The 16,594-nt window shown below is 41.4% G+C and overlaps 1 protein-coding gene across 4 annotated transcripts in view; it reads left to right on the forward strand.

Moving 5' to 3' along the window:
- PAFAH1B1 (platelet activating factor acetylhydrolase 1b regulatory subunit 1) overlaps positions 1 to 16,594 on the forward strand; it is a 71,762-nt gene that overhangs the window by 18,083 nt on the left and 37,085 nt on the right. The window lies entirely within an intron of this gene.

Here is a 16,594-nt window from a genome sequence, read left to right on the forward strand (position 1 = left end):
TTGATGGCTGTTCTTTGTATTTCTTAGTTTGCTATCTTTCATTTAAAATTTTAAGCACTGTTCTGCATTCCAATTGCTTAGGATAATTTTGCATTTGGATATTTTGTTGTCATGTTATATTCAGTATGTTACTTTCCTTCAAATCTGCCTTTAAAATTGCCAGTCATTTTCATCTTTAGTTTTTCAGTTTATAAAACTCACTTGGCATCAGTCCTCAGCTCATGTTATATTCTCTTGGTTACCTTTTTTTCTAGTCCCCACCCTCCCAACCCACTCTAACTAGATTGTATATTCCCTTACAGGTGATTTGTATTTTTCTATAGTTGACTCTGCTAACAGGTGGGACACAATACCTATTGTTTGATTTTAAACACTGAGTACTTGGTAGTTCCTCAGTGAATAAGTTTTTGACACTGAAAATCGTTGTTTTTCAGTTATTTCAGTTGAAGCAAATATTGGCACGGATAATAGTAAACTAGAAATCAGTTTATTTGAGTTGCTGCAGGCTTTCCAGAAGTTGGGTGGTCCTAACACATGGGTGGTTGTGCTTATATGTAAACAGGAGATCTACCTTAGAGAAGATCGTCTTCAAGACCAAGATCAAATAATGGATTATGTCAGAAAAAATTTGCACTTTTTCATAAAGGCAAGTTTTGGCCATAAAGCTCTTTTTTTTGAAAAATATTATTCCCAGTGCTTCCATCCTATTGTTGGCCTCTGTTATCTACTAGTTCCAACCTTTTCTTGCTTTAATGCATCCTATACATTATTTCCAAAACAATCACCACGGAAATACCAGTTTTAGAATGTTGTTCCCTCACTAAGAATTGTGATTTTTGTATTGTCATAATTTTTTGGGGTTATCTGCATTAATACTCACTTTACCTTGTACTGTAAAAAGCGGGACACACAGAACAGCATGTCTTCTATTATTTGTATGCTTGAAAGTATTAGCAAGCCTTTTCCTTGTTATAAGGCAATGGCTTTTGTGTGTGTGTGTGATTAGTTTGACTTAAAAAATCAGATTTAGGGCCTCCCCGGTGGTGCAGCGGTTGAGTGCTGGGTTGCAAAGCTGCCCGCGGCCTCTGCAGTACCGGTTCGATCCCCGGCTGCTCCCCAGCCACCGGAGGAGGATCCCGCATGGCGCGTGGACCTCTCCTGCCGCCCGCTGCTCCCCTCAGCAGTGTACTTCGGTCCTTCTGCCTGCTCTGCTCCCCGCTCTGGCTCTGGTGAATTCTCTCACCCTCCCGTGCTTCTGACTGTACCCAGTGCTTGTATAAATAAAACAAACAAACAAATAAAATAAATAAATAAAACATGCCTCTAAAAAAAAAAAATCAGATTTATAGAGCTTTTGTTTGTTTAATTGTTACTTGGCTATATAGCATTTATAAACAAAACCAAAAGAGTAATGTGCATGTTAGAAAGTAAAAACGTTTACTTTTTGAAGGTTTAATATAAAGTTGAAATTACCCATTGATTTTCTAAAGGGTTTTTAAAATGGCATTACTTTCTCTGCTATATATTAATGTTCAGTGTTTTTTTTTTTAAATATTTATATTTTTAAAGATTTATTTATTTATGTATACACGAGCTGGGGTACAGGCCAGAGATGTGGGGAGTGAGGGGATTCACCAGAGACAGAGTGGGGAACAGAACAGGCAGACTGACTGAAATACACTGCTGAGGAGAGCAGTGGGCAAGACAGAAGAGGTCTGCTTCGCCATGTGGGTTGCTCCCTGGCCAGGGATCAAACTCGTGCTGCAGAGGCTGCAGACTGCTTCATAGTACAGTGCTTAACTCCTGTGGCACCAGGGAGGCCCCTTAATATTTATGCATAAATGCACACAAGAACTGGGGTACAGGCAAGAGGTGTGGGGGGTAAGAGGATTCACCAGAGACAGAATGAGGAACAGAATAGGTAGATGTACTGAAATACACTGCTGAGGGGAGCAGCGGGCACCACAGGAAAAGTCTATTGTGCCATGTGGATAGCTCCCTGGCCAGGATCGAACTACTGCTGCAGAGGCTGTGAATAGCTTCACAGTGCGGTGCTTAACCCCTTGCGCCACCAGGGAGGCCCAGTGTTCAGTCTTTCTTTTTTTTTTAAAAAAAAAAAGATTTATTTATTTATGCAGACAAGATTTATGCATACAAAGATTTATTTACTATGCATACAAGAGCTGGGGCACAGGCCAGAGATGCAGGGGTGAGAGGATTCACCAGAGACAGAGTAGGGAACAGAACAGGCAGACTAACTGAAATATACTGCTGAGGGGAGTAGTGGGCGGGACAGGAGAGGTCTGCTGTGCCATGGCTAGGGATCGAACTCATGCTGCAGAGGCTTTGGATTGCTTCATAGTGTGGTGCTTAACCCCTTGTGCCACCAGGGAGGCCCCAGTGTTCAGTCTTAAAAAGAAAAACTCAGATCAGTGCCAAGCAGTTGGACTTTGATCTCTCTTATTGCCCATATTGCAGAATTTTTTGTTAAATTTTAACAAAGAAATGTAATTCTTTAGTTCTAGAAACATGGTAAATGTTTATCATAGTTACTGTGATGCTTGTAGTTATTTAGAAACAGTTTCTAGCTACCTACTGTGCGTTAATAACTATGATATTTATCAGAGATACCATGAGGGCTCAAAAGTCTGTATATCAAGGTTGTAGCTTTGGAGGAGTGTTGTTGATGAGGCATTATCAAGCAGTGCAGTATGAAAAGTGTTATATGTGTTATGTACAAAGAACTATGAAATCACAGAGGAGGAAGTTACTCTCTTTGCATATAAATCCCTCAAGTTCTGCTGTTTATGCTCATTGCTGAGAGCTTTTCTAATACTGTATACCATCGATGAATATTAGGTTAACCTGTGTAATTGCAATTGACTATTTTATGTGGTTTAACCCTAATGGTACTTAGTTGTTGAATGATTGCTATTTTATTAAAATGTGCTATTTTGGGGCCTACAGGGTGGTGCAGGGATTAAAGTCTTAGCATTTGTTAATCAAGCTATTGCCAGCCACTGCTGCATGAGTTTGATCCCCAAGAATTCGATCCCCAGCCAGGGAGCTAACCCACATGGTGCAGCAGACCTCTCCTATTTTGCCTGCTGCTCCCCTCAGCAGTGTGTTTTGGTAGATCTGCCGGTTCTGCTCCTGACTCTGTCTCTGGTGAGTCCTTTTTAACCTCCTGCACCTCTGGCCTACACCTCAGATCTTGTATGCATATAAATAAAGAAATCTTTTATAAATAGTGTCTTTTTGGGAAAACGTTTTAAAGAGTTCAATTTGGTTTCTTTTTAATTAAGTTGCTGTGTTGTTATGTTATTCTATAATTAGCTCTAATTGTAGAAATATAATTGTTTAATTTGGAATGTTTGATTTAAAGTTTGATTTCCAACAAATATTTGTTAAAGTTTGATTTCCAACGAATATTTGTTAAGTGTGGCACTGTGCCTGGTACAGACTGACCTCTACGGTAGTGGAGACATGTACATAAGTTACATTGAATGTTGGAGGCTGCACAAGGTAAAAATCAGTTAATAAAAGGTTTGTTTACAAGGGATGGGGAAATGAATAACTCAGGGAGAAAAAGAGGGAGATAAGTTCATAAATGCGTCCTACCCATTCCGCTGATCTGGAATCCCAATGACCCACCGAGCTGGGGAAAAACCACGTGCCCTCAGACCAAGAGAGCGACTCTACCCCCCACCCCCCACCTTCCATCCCCCCATCCCCACATGGCTGGTTAAATACTCAGATAGAGAACCTGGCTGCTTAACTCCACCCTCAGGTCCTCACAATCCTCCCTTCTGTGATAATGGGATTTGTAGTTCCCAGTGTCTTGATGGAGTAGGGGTGGAATCCACAAAGTCTGTATGGAGTTTGCTTAGGACATCCTTTCCCCCTAACAGTTTCTTTGCTGGGTGTTAAAAGAATTAAACATCAGAAAGGAGCCTCTCTTGTCGCGACAGTAAAGGGTAGCTATTAGGATTATATGTTCATGACACAGACTAAAGAAAGAGAGTATCTACCTCTGTCTAGGGAGTGACCTGAGGTTTCAGGTCAAATCTTAAAGGGTAATGGAAAACTGCAAGAAATGGGTGAGGAGCATGTACACAAAGTGAAAATTTAATAATGAAGACATAGACATATGCCCTTTTATTATTCCTTTCTGGAGATAAATGACCTCCTGTAGGCAACTTTTCCGTGCATTATTTGATTTGCAATTTAGTATTAGGCTGGACCAGGCTGAGGTGAAAGTCTCTTTGACTAATTAAATTGACTCACTAAAAGGGAAAAAGTACTCTAGACCTGAATTTGTAAGGCACATGATGCATTTATATACAGTTCCATCCTAAATGCAGTTGTATTCGTGTTGAAAATTGGAAATTTTTATGTTCTTTTAGGGTCTTTGTTGATAGGTAAGTTTTTCTGGCCTTAGATATAAATTAATGGTGCTACCTACTATTGTGGGTAAATTGCAGGTGGATATATTTACTTTGGATTTTTGAGAAAATTAGAAAGTTAGTTTCTAGGAAAAATCAATGAATCGTAATTGAATATTTTTTCTACCTCAGCAATGACCAGTCTTCTCTTTTTATAATATCAGATTTTAAGCATAGCATTACAATGACTACAATATATATGCTTACATATACATACATGTATATACATACACATATATATATAATGGTACATTACTGTGTGCCAGGCACTGTTCTAAACATTTAAAATGTATCAAACACTTGATATGCCTGAAAAACCTGACATAGATATTCATTAATAGTACCTGTTCCTGGCTTCCCGGTGGCAGAGTGGTTGAGTGCTGGGTTGCAAAGCTGCCTTTAGCCTCTGCAGCGCCGGTTCGATCCCCGGCAGCTGGGCGGGGATCCCACATGGTGCGCAGACCTCTCTTGCTGCCTGCTGCTCCCCTCAGCAGTGTACTTCGTCAGTCTGCATGTTCTGCTGTCCGCTCTGGCTCTGGTGAATTCTCTCACCCACCCGCACTTCTGATTGTACCCAGTGCTTATATAAATAAAATAAATAAATCTTTAAAAAAAAAGATAACTGTTCCAGGGCTTCCCTGATGGCACAAGGGGTTAATAAGCACAGCACTGTGATGCTGTCTGCAGCCTCTGCAACACAAGTTCGATCCCTGGCCAGGGAGCTGACCCACATGGTGCAGAAGACCTCTCCTTGTCTCGCCTGCTGCTCCCCTCAGCAGTGTATTTCAGTAGATCTCCTGTTTTGCACCCTGCTCTGTCTCTGGTGAATCTTCTCACCCTCTGCATCTCTGACCTATACCCGAGTTCTTGTATGCATAAATAAATCATTCTTTTTTTTTTTTTAAAGTACCTGTTCTGATAACTGTCTAGTTAAGAGGGTTTGCAGACTATGACTGGCAAGCCAAATTGCTACTTGTTTTGTCCTGCAGACATCAATGATGATAATTTTCAGTGGATGAAAAAATGCAAAAGAATAATATTGTCAGATGGTATTCTGTAATTTTTTGGGGTTAAATTTATTTATGTGGAATAATTTATAAAATTAAATTTATAAATTAATAACCAACCTATAAAGCAAAAGCTAAAATACTCCCCATTGACCTTCTGTATATAGAAAATTTCCTGAACTTTGGTCTAGATACAGAGGGACAAAGGGAAGAAGATACAATCAAGATAATAGGCAACAAAGTTAAAGAAGATGCAGAAAGAATGTATCTTACTAGAACATAGAAGGAAGACTAGCATTATGTATAGTCTGAAGAATTAAAACACATCTTTAATAGAAGCTTAACAATAATGAAAAATGCTAATTTCAAAATACTGGCTGACCTCCCCCACCCCTTGATATAGCATCTTATCAAGGTTATATCTGAGGGATTTTGTAGATATTTCTTTGAATTTGAGTGACAGTGTTACAGTTATTGAAGCTTGAGTACCTTGGATGTCCAATCTGGTTGTTGCCTTTGGAGCCCAAGTAATATTTTCTAGCACTCATAAATTTTTCCATTTCCCTTTCTCAGTAGTTTTGCTCTTTTACCCTTTAGTACTAGTTGTGGTTTATACACTTTGGTGTGTGAGTCTCTAATGAGGTTGTGTGTCAAAATGACCTGGGGAAATTAATAAGCATTCAGATGCCTACTCAGAATCGATGAGGTTGAAGTCTCACCATTATTTTCAGGAAGTTCCTTGCTCAGGTGATGGTAATGTGTACCCTAGTTACTTCCTTCAACTATTTTTGTAAATTTACTTTGGGAAAAAAAAATATAAAATACTGGAGGGATTTTTCATTTTGAGTCATTTCCTAAACTTAGAAAACTAAGAGGTCAGGAGTGTTAGTTTGATGAATTTTTTTTTTCTTTTGAAGTCAGTCAACTAATGGAATAACAGAATTTAAGTCAAGCAACAAGTAATATAACTTAATATCCTTCATTTTTGTGAGTTATTTTGTGTCCTTGAATCCCAGTGAATCTGAAAATAATGGGTTTGATGAGGCAGAAAACAGGAAACCCAACATTTTAAGGACTAGTTTATATTCCAAAACCATTTTGCTTTGTCATTGTTTCTGTCTGACTGCATGTCTGTACAATAACTATATAATAAGTAGATCTCAAACCAACTGATTTGAGATAAGAAAAAACAAGCAAACACTGCAGAGCCAGATACAGCAAATTCTAAGCAAGGTAGTGTTGAGTTTCTTTGCAACCTTCTGGTGTTCAAAATGACATTGTATCTTAAGTCAAAGAAAAGGGGGAAACTTAAATCAATAAAGAAGCAGTCTCTGAGCATGCATGAGCAAGCGAACTTTACCTGGGACAAAGATTATATCTAGCATGTATTTGATGTGCACGCCATGGGAATGAGGATACGTCATGATAAATTTCCATGAAGCGAGAGTCAAGAAGTGATGATGTAGATAGGCCGAGAAGGAAGAAACAAGAGACAAGAGAAGAAAGAACAGTAACAAGATGGTTCTTGTGAGTTGTGATAACAACTAGAAACTAGAATACTGGAAACTCATGCTGGGGAGAGGGATAACTAAGGATGATTCTCAGTTATGGTAGTGGAGCCCCCATATCTTCAGGGGATGTGTTCCAAGATCTCTTTGGATGTTGAAACCACAGTAGTACTGAACCCTGTATATGCTGTTTTTTTCTATACATACAGTGGGCCTCTCTGGTGGCGCAGGGGGTTAAGCACTGCACTATAAAGCAACCCGCAGCCTTTGCAGCACGAGTTTGATCCCCGGCTGGCCAGGGAGCAACTCACATGGTGCAGCAGACCTCTCCTGACGCACCTGCTTCTCCCCTCAGCAGTGTATTTAAAAATAATAATAATAATAACAATTTTAATAATATACCATATTCTATAATAAAAGTGTGAATGTGGTCTCTGAAAATATTGTATATAAGGGGAGACTATGTGTTTACCTGTTTTAATCTCAGTCGCTCATGTTCAGGACATCTGTCTTGTTTGTTGTAGGGTATCCAGGAAGTAGAGTTTAAACATTGTGGGTGGTGAAGAGTATTCAGTCTAGTTGAGTTTAGTAACAGACTAAGTCTTCAGCAGTAAAGGCTGCTATGTATACGTTATAACAGAATTGGATTTTTGGGGGTATATTAGGGTTCTCCAGAGAAATAGAACCAATAGGATATGTGTGTGCGTGCGTGTGCGTGTGTGTGTGTGTGTGTATGTATTTAAAATAAAAAGGTGACTCCTAATGTTTCTTTCTCTTTCTGGTGAGGTGGGAGGGTTTGGGGAGAGATTTTAAGGAATTGACTCATGATTATGACATGTGATTTTTTTTTTTTTTTAAGGTTATTTAGGCGGGGCCTCCCCCGTGGTGCAGCGGTTGAGTGCTGGGTTGCGAAGCTGCCCGCCGCCTCGGTAGCGCCGGTTCAATCCCCGGCTGCTCCCCGGCCACCAGAGGAGGGTCCCATATGGCGCGCAGACCTCTCCTGCTGCCCACTGCTCCCCTCAGCAGTGTACTTCGGTCCTTCTGCCTGCTCTGCTCCCTGCTCTGGCTCTGGTGAATTCTCTCACCCTCCCGCGCTTCTGACTGTACCCAGTGCTTGTATAAATAATAAATAAATAAATCTTTAAAAAACAAACCAAAAAAAAAAACCTTAAAAAAAAAGATTATTTATGCGTATAAGAACCTGGGGTACAGGCCAGAGGTGTGGGGGGTGAGAGGATTCACCAGAGCCAGAGTGGGGAGCAGAGCAGGCAGAAGGACCGAAGTACACTGCTGAGGGGAGCAGCGGGCGCAGCAGGAGAGGTCTGCGCGCCATGTGGGACCCTTGCCAGCGGCCGCGGCCAGGGATCGAACCAGTGCTGCAGAGGCTGCGGGCAGCTTCACAGCCCAGCGCGCAACTGCTGCGCCACTGGGGAGGCCCTGTGATTGGAGTTTCTTAATACCGTTTTTGAGACTGATTGTATGTGATGTGATTTTTGTATTTGGCCATGTCTACACTTGGAGGCGAGTGGAGATCAGGGCCGGGGGCTCACTGATTGGACTTACCTCTGGTGCCCTGAATTGAGGTCCTTAGTTGCCCAGGTACCTAAAATGGGAAGATGAACTAAGCTATAAGGTTGTGTTTTAACACTTTGTTATTCCTTTTCCTTTTCTTTCTTTTTCTTTTTTTTTTTTACTTTTCCACTTTCTGCAGTGTGAGGTATTACTCAAGCAATAAACACTGTTGTCTAGGAGAGCTGCATTTCTGTAACAGACAGGTAGATATAATATTAGAATATAGGATGCTTAAGAATTTTACATTCCAAAAAGCATACTGAAGCCTCTGTTCCTTGTACTTAGGCAACACAGATCCAATCTTTAAGAATGTCTGGATATTGGGCCTCCCTGGTGGCGGTGGTGCAGCCGGTTGAGCGCAGCTCTGTGAAGCTGTCCGCAGCCTCTGCAGCGCCGGTTCAATTCCTGGCCGGCCAGGGAGATACTCACATGATGTGGTGAGGTCTGCCTCGCCCACTGCTACCCTCAGCAGTGCTCCCTGTCTATCTGCCTGTTCTGCTCCCCACTCTGTCTCTGGTGAATCCTCTCACCCTCCCTTGCCTCTGGCCTGTACCCCAGCTCTTGTGTAAATAAAGTAAATCTTAAAAAAAAAAAAAAGAATGTCTGGATATTAACATGCAAATGAATAACTCAGGATTCTTCCTTTTTTTTTTTTTTTGGTGGGACCCTCGCTGGCAACTGGGGAACGAACCCCAGAGCCGCAGAGGCTGCAGGCAGCCTTCGCATCCGCAGCCCAGTGCTCAACCACTGTGCCACCAGGGGCGGCCCCTTTTCTTTGAAATGTATTTGTAATGGGGCCTCCCCGGTGGTGCAGCGGGTTCAGGGTTCAGCGCAGCGCTGTGAAGCTGTCCGCAGCCTCCACAGCGCCGGTTTGATTCCCGGCCGGCCAGGGAGAATCCCACATGGCAAGGCAGACCTCTCCTGTCTCGCCCGATGCTTTGGTCCGCCTGCCTGTTCTGCTCCCCACTCTGTCTCTGGTGAATCCTCTCACTCACAGCTCTGGCCTGTACCCCAGCTCTTGTATAAATAAAAATAAATCTTTAAAAAAAAAGAAAAAGAAATGTATTTGTAATGTATACAAGTAGCTCAGAAGGAATTATTGAAGTGCTGCCCAAATACATTTCAAATATATCTTTTCATTCAGTATGTGTCTTAGGAAGGATTTGTGTACCTCCTTCTGCATGTAATATTTTGTTAATCTTCATATATGCTTCTTTGAGGAAAGAGGTTTTAACCTTTATCACATTCTCAAAGGAAGCCCCCCCAAAATAAAAAAGATTAAGAACTCCTTCATCAGGTGGTTTGAACATACTGCCTGGTATAGTTTTCTGATTGGCTATAAATATGGATTGTTCATTGTAAAATATTCTAGACTGTCTTTTGCTCTATTTGAGAACCATTTCTGTTGTCATGATATTTTGTAATTATGTTAAGTATTAACCTAAGAGTTACTATAAATCTGAGAAATGCCTTATATTCTCTGTATTCTTAAGTGTAACAGCTCATTCACATCCTTGTTCTTTTTTTAAATAGAGGCATTTTATTTATTTATTTATTTATTTATTTATTTATTTATTTATTTATTTATTTGTTCATTTTGTTTATACATGCACTGGGTACAGTCAGAAGCGCGGGAGGGTGCGAGAATTCACCAGAGCCAGAGCGGGGAGCAGAGCAGGCAGAAGGACCGAAGTACACTGCTGAAGGGAGCAGCGGGCGGCAGGAGAGGTCTGCGCGCCATGTGGGACCCTCCTCCGGTGGCCGGGGAGCAGCCAGGGATCGAACTGGCGCCGCAGAGGCCGCGGGCAGCTTCGCAACCCAGCGTTCAACCGCTGCGCCACTGGGGAGGCCCCCTTGTTCTTTTTTTTTTAAAGATTTATTTATCTATTTATTTATACAAGCACTGGGTACAGTCAGAATCGCGGGAGGGTGAGAGAATTCACCAGAGCCAGAGCGGGGAACAGAACAGGCAGACCGACAAAATACACTGCTTAGGGGAGCAGCAGGCGCGGCAGGAGAGGTCTGCGCACCATGTGGGACCCTCGCTGGTGGCCAGGGATCGAACTGGCGCTGCAGAGGCTGCGGGCAGCTTCACAGCCCAGTGCTCAACCGCTGTGCCACCAGAGGAGGCCCATCATTCACATACTTGTTCTTTTTAATAGCAGAATAAAATAATAAAGGTAGAAAATTTAAAGGTAGGAATTTGTTAGAGGATGAAGTTGTATTGAAATTAAAAGGAACCCTAATTGTTAGCCACTTTTCACAGGTTAGATGGGTTACTCAGGGTTAAAGAGTTGGTAAAGACTTGAATGTACATTTTGCTTAAATTTACATCTAATGCTCATCCTATTCATTGTCTCTTTTTACCATATATGTTAAATTTAAATTTAGTTGTAGAGGGCCTCCCTGGTGGCGCAGCAGTTGAGCGCTGGGTTGCGAAGCTGCCTGCAGCCTCTGCAGGGCTGGTTCAATTCCCGCTGCTTCCCGGCCACCCGAGGAGGGTCCCACATGGTGCACAGACCTCTCCTGCCTCCCACTGCTCCCCTCAGCAGTGTACTTCAGTCTGCCTGCTCTGCTCCCTGCTCTGGCTCTGGTGAATTCTCTCACCCTCCCACGCTTCTGACTGTACCCAGTGCTTGTATAAATAAATAAAAATAAATCTTTAAAAAAAATAAAAATAGTTGTAGTAAGAGTATTGTTAGCATTTAGTTAATAACATAAAGTAAATAATACTTCACAATAAATGGGAAGTTCTTAAATTTAATTATTGTACTCTGACTATAGAATACTTGCAGATGTTTTCCCGGGACAGAGACCTCTGCGTTCCCCATTCCTTCTATTTTCTATTTGCCTCTCCTGTTTTCACTTTCTGCACGATACAGTTTAGGCTCAGTGATCCAGTCTTTCAACTTCCCTCATCATGTATTCATCACACAATACTTGCAGATACTCATCTCAGCCCTAGATTTGTAAATGTGTAACTTTCCTCTGTCTGCTGCCAGACATTAAAGAAAAATGACATGTCTTTGAAGGCTGATGTCAGTAAAAATGCATGATTTCCAACCCAAGTTATGCCCTTTCTGTACTTACTGTTCCACTTCTTTGCTCTCATTCTCCATAGCAAGTATTTCAAATCTCTTAATAATGAATGCCATCTTCCTTAATTTCCCTGCTCAGCAAATGACCCTCACTTTCCATTTTCCCCTGAAACATAAAAAGAGAGTTGCACCCCCTTCTACCCCTTTTAGGTGTTTTTCCATCCAGTATTTTCCTCTTCTGATTTTTAAAAAAACAACTTTTCATTGTGGAAAATATCATACCTAGGCCCTCCCTGGTGGTGCAGGCGGTTGAGTGCAGTGCTGTGAAGCTGTCCACAGCCTCTGCAGTGCTGGTTCCATCCCTGCCCGCCTTGGAGGAACCCACATGGCGAGCAGACCTACCCTGCCTCGCCCGCTGCTCCCCTCAGCAGTGTATTTCGTCAGTCTGCCTGTTCTGTTCCCTGCTCTGGCTCTGGTGAATCCTCTCACCCTCCTGCGCATCTCGCCTGTACCACGGTTCTTGTATAAATAAAATAAATCTTTAAAAAAAAAATCACACCTTTAAATAAGTTTAGAAAATGGTATAAGAAACCTCATGTACCTGTTACCCAGCTTCAGTAATTATCAATTCAAGGCCAGCCTTACTTATCTCCCTTCTCTTTGAACTCCCCTCCTTTTTTTTTTTTTTTTTTTTTGGAAAGATTTACTTTATTTATACATACACAAGATGGGGTATAGGCCAGAGGTGCAGGGGGTGAGAGGATTTACCAGAGATAGAGTGGGGAACAGAACAGGCAGATTGACTGTGATACACTGCTGAGGGGAGCAGCAGGCAAGACAGGAGAGGTCTGCTGCGCCATGTGGTAGCTTCCTGGCCTGGGATTGAACTCATGCCGCAGTGGCTGCCAGTAGCTTCATAGTGCTGAGACTTAACTTAACCCTTGCACCACCAGGGAGTCCCTGAACCCAAATTTTTTTGATGCAGTTGCCAGACATTCATTTTACTGATGTTTTTTTTCACTGTATATTTGTAAAAGACTTAAAAATAGCCACAAAACTGTTATCACTTGAAAAATTCAATTTTTATTTGATGTCATCAGTGTTCAAATTTCCCCAAATACTTGCTCATTGTCTTTATGATTTATTGTTTCGTTTACAATTTTTTGAATCGTAAATAAAAGTAACCTATTAATATGTTACTTGTCTTTTTTAATCTACAGGGTTCCTTTCCACCTCTTTTTCTTTTCTTGAAGTTTATTTGAAGAAACTGGCTGATTATTTCTTAGGGCTTTTCACAGTTTGGATATTACCAATTATATTCCCCTGGTGCCTTTTACATATTCTTTTGCCCTCTACTTGCTAATTGGTAGCTGGAGCCAGAGACTTGTGGAAATTCAAATTTGATTTTGTGGTAAAGAATATTTTTATAGGTGGGTTAGTGGTACTTTGTCAAGGGATACAGCATATCTGATTATTATGTTCGCAGCCTTTAGTTAATTAAGGGTAAAAATGTGATATTAAATTAAAATTTTTTCCCTTTTTCTCCACCATTAGCGTTTATACATTTCATTTGGTTGAGAAAAAGTGCTTTCAACATCATTATTTCTAAAACATTTCTGATACTGATTCATCAATTTGCACTCACTAGCCATTTAAATATGGTGTCTTGTCTTGTGAAACCATTCTCATGAAGGTTATCAGTGAGCTCTTCACTGGAATGGAGCATACCCTTTTCAGACCTTATTTTGCTTAGTTGTTGGCTAGCTTTGGATACTGTTGATTGCCTGTCCTTGAAATACTCCCTTGGCTTCTGTGGCTTCTACCTTTACCATAACTGCTTCCTCTCAAGCTCAGTTTGTACTCTTTTTCTTTTTTAAGATTAATTGTATTGATTTATGCATACAAGAACTGGGGTGTAGGCCAGAGGCATGGGGTGGGGGATGAGAGGATTCACCAGAGACAGAGTGAGGAGCAGAACAGGCAGACTGAGTGAAATATACTGCTCAGGGACGTAGTGGGGGTGATTCACTAGGAGAGGTCGCTGTGCCATGTGGGTATCTCCATGGCCTGCTGGGGATTGAACTTGGCTGCAGATAGCTTTACAGTGCTGTGTTTAACCCCTTGTGCCACCAGGAAGGCCCTCCATGAATCATCTTAGTCCATGTCTTCAGCTGAACTGCTAATACTAATCTTTTTTTTCTTAATTAGTTGGTTCTTTTCACAACTGACTTGTTTGTACAACTTTCCTGCTGTCTTCCATAGGCATCTTGAAATCCACATATCCAAAATGGAATGGAATGAATCATTCTTACTGTCATCGTTCCCTCACACATACATTTCCTGTTCAACATAGTTCTAAACCAGAATTCTTGAGACGCGTCTTTATGTTTTGACTGACCATTCTCTCTCACTTTGCTGCCCACATCTAGTTACCAACCCTGGCAGATAACTTAAATGCATCTAATTCTCTTCATTTACTGCTGTTATGTTAGTGTGATGTCCCATCATTTATCACCTTCATTACTGCAGACTTGTTCTCTAGTCTCTTCCTTTTTTTTTTTTTTTTAAAGATTTATTTTATTTATGCAAGAGCTGGGGTATAGGTCAGAGGCGTGGGAGGGTGAGACAGAGGCGTGGGAGGGTGAGAGGATTCACAGAGACAGAGTGGGGAGCAGAACAGGCAGGCGGACTGAAAGCACTGCTGAGGGGAGCAGCGGGCGAGACAGGAGAGGTCTGCCATGCCATGTGGGTATCTCCCTGGCCAGCCGGGAATCGAACCTGTACTGCAAAGGCTGAGCACAGCTTCACAGTGCTGCGATCAACCCTCTGCGCCACCAGGGAGGTCCTCTAGTCTCTTCCTTTCCAGTCTTTCTGATCGCTCTCTCTCACTTTCACTGTCTCCACCCCCCCCCTTTTTTTTTTTTTAACATTTTGAAAGGGCAGGTTTATTTGGAAAAGGAGTGGGGAAAAAAGGCACCTGTATAGTCATAGGCGGGTTGGAGAACCTCCTGCTCATTCCTTACTATGTAAGTGAGAGTGATTTTTCTAAAAACCGTATTGAATGGTTCCCATTTCCACTAGAACATATTTAAAAGACTGAGCTCATTCAATGATCTGGTCCTGCTTACCTCAGCTCCATTTTAAACCATTTCCTGCTATTTTTCTGGTATTTGTCACATTTGTCACAGTTTTTATTTATTTTTTATTTTTATTTTTTAAGGTTTATTTATTTAGGGCCTCCCCGGTGGCGCAGCGGTTGAGCGCTGGGTTGCGAAGCTGCCCGTGGCCTCTGCGGCGCCGGTTCGATCCCCGGCTGCTCCCCGGCCACCAGAGGAGGGTCCCACATGGCACGCAGACCTCTCCTGCCGTGCCCGCTGCTCCCCTCAGCAGTGTACTTCAGTCCTTCTGCCTGCTCGCTCCCCACTCTGGCTCTGGTGAATTCTCTCACCCTCCCGCGCTTCTGACTGTACCCAGTGCATGTACAAACAAACAAACAAACAAATAAATAAATAAAAATACATGCCCCTTTAAAAAAAAAAGATTTAAAAAAAATAAATAAAAAGATTTATTTATTTATACAAGCATTGGGTACAGTCAGAAGCGCAGGAGGGTGAGAGGATTCACCAGAGCCAGAGTGGGGAGCAGAACAGGCAGATGGACCAAAATATACTGCTGAGGGGAGCAGCAGGCACAGCAGGAGAGTCTGTGCACCATGTGGGAGCCTCGCCCGGTGACTACGGATCGAACCGGTGCTCCCGAGGCTGCGCGCAGCTTCGCAGCCCAGTGCTCAACCACTGCGCCACCAGGGGAGGCCCGTCACACTGTTTTTAAATGCTCATTTCTTGACTGCTAGTAGACTAACTTCTTGAGTGTAAAGACTAAGTCTTTTCTTTTCAAAACACACTAGTGCCTGCCATTGCATTTTGTACATGTTTATTGAATGAATAATTTGTGTAGCATATCAGAATGATTTGCTATGTCTTGTTTTTACCATTAGTAGATTATCTTGGTATTCCAGTACTCTTGTTGTTCTTGTACAATGATTTAATTTTTTTGACTAACAGCAGTCCCTTCCATAATTGAATTGGACTCTGTAATATAGATAATATATTGGAATTTTTTGAATAGATAGGAATTTTTGTCATGTTCCTTTTCCACTTTAGTTTATATGATTGATTCTCTTGTCAAGTGGATTATTGTTCCAAATAATATAAGCCTGTAGACAGTTCAGATAGTCACCACTATTAGATAATCTTACTCTTCTGTGACCTTTGTGAGAATATATGAATCCCTACTCGCTTTGGCTTGGTGACATTTCAGACTTACAAAAGAAGCTTAAATAATTAGTTGTTAAATACAAAAGTGGATGGTTTTCTGGGTTGTCATTTTGTTTCATTTTAAGTCCTCTGTTTATCACTCATGTCAGTCATATTTCTCTGGATGTAGAGAATGGTAATGGTAATAATAGCTTTCAACTGTCATTTTGAACTATCTGGGCTTTCAGGTTAGAAGAATCACTAAAGACCGTAAAGTAAATCCTTATATTTAGAATTGCTTAGTGGAGAAGGATCTCCATTGAAATCAGCAGCTCTCATTGGGAATAAATAAGTGTTCACTTTTTGATTCAGGGCACTTACTTAAAACCAGAGTTTGCTCTCTCATTATTCTTCCTTACTGACTTACCACTCTCTATCCCTCAGTACCTAAATAGTGCCTGGCATTGCCTGAGAAGGATACTCAGGAAGTGGTGTTTGTTTTCTTTGTCCATGATGTATGGCTTCGTAGGTGGTCCCACAGGCTCTTTGTTACATGTTAATTTCATTTCATTTGGAGAATGATTTCCTATTTATTTGAAATATCTCATCCAGTTGAATTTTGTATCACATTTTTTCAATGTGATAAGATAGACTAACCTTAAATGTTTTTTCTAAAATAGATTTGAAGAATAATTCTTTAAGAAACAAGTCTTGATTTTTCTTGTACCTTATGTTTTCTCATTGAGCTGATCACAACACTTTTTAGAT

The sequence above is a fragment of the Talpa occidentalis genome, unplaced genomic scaffold, assembly GCF_014898055.3.
Source record: "Talpa occidentalis isolate TD23 unplaced genomic scaffold, MPIMG_talOcc4v2.1 talOcc4.7, whole genome shotgun sequence".
Lineage (NCBI taxonomy): Eukaryota > Metazoa > Chordata > Mammalia > Eulipotyphla > Talpidae > Talpa > Talpa occidentalis.